At 37.6% G+C, this 3,757-nt stretch overlaps 1 non-coding gene across 1 annotated transcript; it reads left to right on the top strand.

Moving 5' to 3' along the window:
* The first annotated feature begins 1,699 nt into the window (after nt 1-1,699).
* trnae-uuc lies at nt 1,700-1,780 on the top strand. The gene has a single exon. It is a non-coding gene; the product is annotated as a tRNA-Glu (tRNA).
* Nucleotides 1,781-3,757: the final 1,977 nt, after the last annotated feature.

Below are 3,757 nucleotides of genomic sequence, written 5' to 3' on the forward strand. Positions count from 1 at the left end.
TGGAGATGAACAAGTGGGACTGGATGGAGTATTGATGGATAGATATCCATTTTGAATATCCAATCATTTTTCACGTCTTTACATATTATTGTGATATTTAGTATTTTCTTATGAATCAAAGGGGGAAAATGGAATGTGATTCATTTTATATATCATTTTTATATTATTGTTGATATTGATGTTTTAATTTGCATGTGTTGTTTTGCAAAAGATACTGGTTGGTGTTTTCTTTTCTTCCAGAAGCATATGGGGGAATGTGTAGAGGGGATTCAAATACTCAAACATGGACAATATGAATGGACTGGAGGAAGTGGAACAAGGAAGGTGTGGAAATGTTCAGATTCCATCATCGACGTTTCATTGAAAGTCAACACTGCTGAGGAGATGCAGTGTAGTGGACTACATTCCAGTGTCTGCAATGATATATAGACATATTTGCATGTGTAATACATCATTTGTGTCATATTCTTTCTGTATAAATTTTTGAAGAATGATGTTTTCTGTTGTTGGGTACATGTGGGGATCTCAGATGTTTTTGTTTATTTCGTGGATACTTAGGGATATTGGGTCTAGGCAGGGACAGAGAGAATCCACAGGAGGGTCTGATGGGTCGACCAGCCTGAATGTGGACATTTTTGATTGTATTTTGTTTTCTGAGGCTTTCATGTGTATTCAATTGCATCATAGTTTAAAATGCATTGATAAAGATTTATGAATTGATCTGGAGTACTTAGGTGGTCGCCTGGGGCAGAGGGGCCGTGAGAGAATTTTACTGTCTTGATTGATTGATGGATATTTGGAAAGAAAGCTGCCAGACAGGTTTTTCGCTCTCAGACTCCATAAAGATTTGTTCATATTTCATAGAAATGTATTTACACTCCATAGAAAAATGTCAGAAACAGGATATAAGAGACATACTAAGGAGAGAATAAAACAGATGATGGTTTAAATTCAGGATGTATTTTTTTGCTTTGATGTTATATCAATATTTATTTATTTATTGGACATTTTGCAGGATGAAATCTCTTGAGCTGCACCATCTTGTTTTCAAAAAAAATAAAAAAATTGTTAGTAACAAGAATAATAGTGCAAATACTGTCTAATAATAATAATAACTCTGAAATAATAATAATATGGCAACTACTGTCTAATAATAATAATATGGCAACTACTGTCTAATAACAACAATAACTATGAAATAATAATATGGCAACTACTGTCTAATAATAATAACTATGACATAATAATAATATGGCAACTACTGTCTAATAATGATATGGCAAATACTGTCTAATATTAATAATATGGCAACTACTGTCTAATAATAATAACTATGACAACTACTGTCTAATAATAATAATATGGCAACTACTGTCTAATAATAATAATATGGCAACTACTGTCTAATAATAACTATGACATAATAATAATAATTACTGTCTAATAATAATAACTATGAAATAATAATAATAATAATAATAATATGGCAACTACTGTCTAATAATAATAACTATGAAATAATAATAATAATATGGCAACTACTGTCTAATAACAATAACTATCTCCCGAGTGGCGGAGTGGTCTAAGGCACTGCTAGCTGTGTCACTAGAGATCCTGGTTCGAATCCAGGCTCTGTCGTAGCCGGAACCATGGGGAGGTGCACAATTGGCCCAGCGTCGTCCAGGGTAGGGGAGGGAATGGCCGGCAGGTATGTAGCTCAGTTGGTAGAGCATGGCGTTTTCAACGCCAGGGATGTGGGTTCGATTCCCACGGGGGGCCAGTATGAATTTAATAATAATAATGTATGCACTATAATAATAATAATATGGCAACTACTGTATAATAATAATAACTATGAAATAATAATAATATGGCAACTACTGTCTAATAATAATAATAACTATGAAATAATAATATAATGGAAACTACTGTCTAATAATAATAATATGTCAACTACTGTCTAATAATAATAACTATGAAGTAATAATAATATGGCAACTACTGTCTAATAATAACTATGAAATAATAATAATATGGCAACTACTGTCTAATAATAACTATGAAATAATAATAATATGGCAACTGCTGTCTAATAATAATAACTATGAAATAATAATATGGCAACTACTGTCTAATAATAACAACAATTCAATTATAATAATACAAAATTAAAACTTACATTTTAAAACTTTTTTACACACTTTTTAAACGTACAATGTTCTCAATCATACAATACATTCACAACATTGTCTCTAATGTACAGTAGTAGTTTAATCTACTACATATCAGAATGTTTCAGTCTTCATATACCTCATACTTTCTGAGAGACAAGATATGAATAAAATATTCCAAAATGAAATCCTGTAACTGTCTCCTTTTGATATCCTCTTTCTTTAAACACAATCCAACCCAAACCTCATGTTCTGTCTTCAATTATTACGGCTTTGGGCAATATGTTTTAATAATGAGATCATTCTCTGTGAAAAGTCTAACTGCATCCCAAATCTCCCCCTATGCCCTTTATAGTGCATTACTTCTGACCAGGCCCCATAGGGCTGTGGTCAAAAGTAGTAGACTATATAGGAAATAGGGTTCCATTTGGGACGCAGTGTAAGTCTTGCCAATGCTTTTCCTCATGTCAGGTTGTGCTGGTTTAATCTCAGGCTCATTACAGCTGGGGAGTAGAACAGTACAACCAGAAAACCTCTTCCCTGTGGCACTGAATTACCTTTCAACCACTGAAGAGCTCTCTCTCTCTCTCTCTCTCTCTCTCTCTCTCTCTCTCTCTCTCTCTCTCTCTCTCTCTCTCTCTCTCTCTCTCTCTCTCTCTCTCTCTCTCTCTCTCTCTCTCTCTCCATCTTTCCATCTTTCCATCTCCATCTCCCTCTCTGTCTTCTGCGACCTTGTGTTATAAAATGAGTTGGGTGAAAACTTTGGGTATCTGCATGACTTGCAATGTTATTCCATAGATGCTGCTATAAGCCTGTTCTATTTTACGAGCCTGGCCAATAGTAAGCCCACCACATTAGAGTCCAGACCAGTAGTAGGCCCACCACATTAGAGTCCAGACCAGTAGTAGGCCCACCACATTAGAGTCCAGGCCAGTAGTAGGCCCACCACATTAGAGTCCAAGCCAGTAGTAGGCCCACTACATTAGAGTCCAGGCCAGTAGTAGGCCCACCACATTAGAGTCCAGGCCAGTAGTTGGCCCACTACATTAGAGTCCAGGCCAGTAGTAGGCAAACCACATTAGAGTCCAGACCAGTAGTAGGCCCACCACATTAGAGTCCAGACCAGTAGTATGCCAAACCACATTAGAGTCCAGGCAGTAGTAGGCCCACCACATTAGAGTCCAGGCCAGTAGTAGGCCCACCACATTAGAGTCCAGGCCAGTAGTAGGCCCACTACATTAGAGTCCTAGCCAGTAGTAGGCCCACCACATTAGAGTCCAGGCCAGTAGTAGACCCACCAAATTAGAGTCCAGGCAGTAGTAGGCCCACCACATTAGAGGACAGACCAGTAGTAGGCCCACCACATTAGATTCCAGGCAATAGTAGGCCCACCACATTAGAGGAAAGACCAGTAGTAGGCCCACCACATTAGAGGACAGACCAGTAGTAGACCCACCACATTAGATGACAGACCAGTAGTAGGCCCACCACATTAGAGTCCAGGCAGTAGTAGGCCCACCACATTAGAGGACAGACCAGTAGTAGGCCCACCACATTAGAGGACAGACCAAAAGTAGGCCCACCAC

This window comes from Coregonus clupeaformis, chromosome 17, assembly GCF_020615455.1.
Source record: "Coregonus clupeaformis isolate EN_2021a chromosome 17, ASM2061545v1, whole genome shotgun sequence".
NCBI lineage: Eukaryota > Metazoa > Chordata > Actinopteri > Salmoniformes > Salmonidae > Coregonus > Coregonus clupeaformis.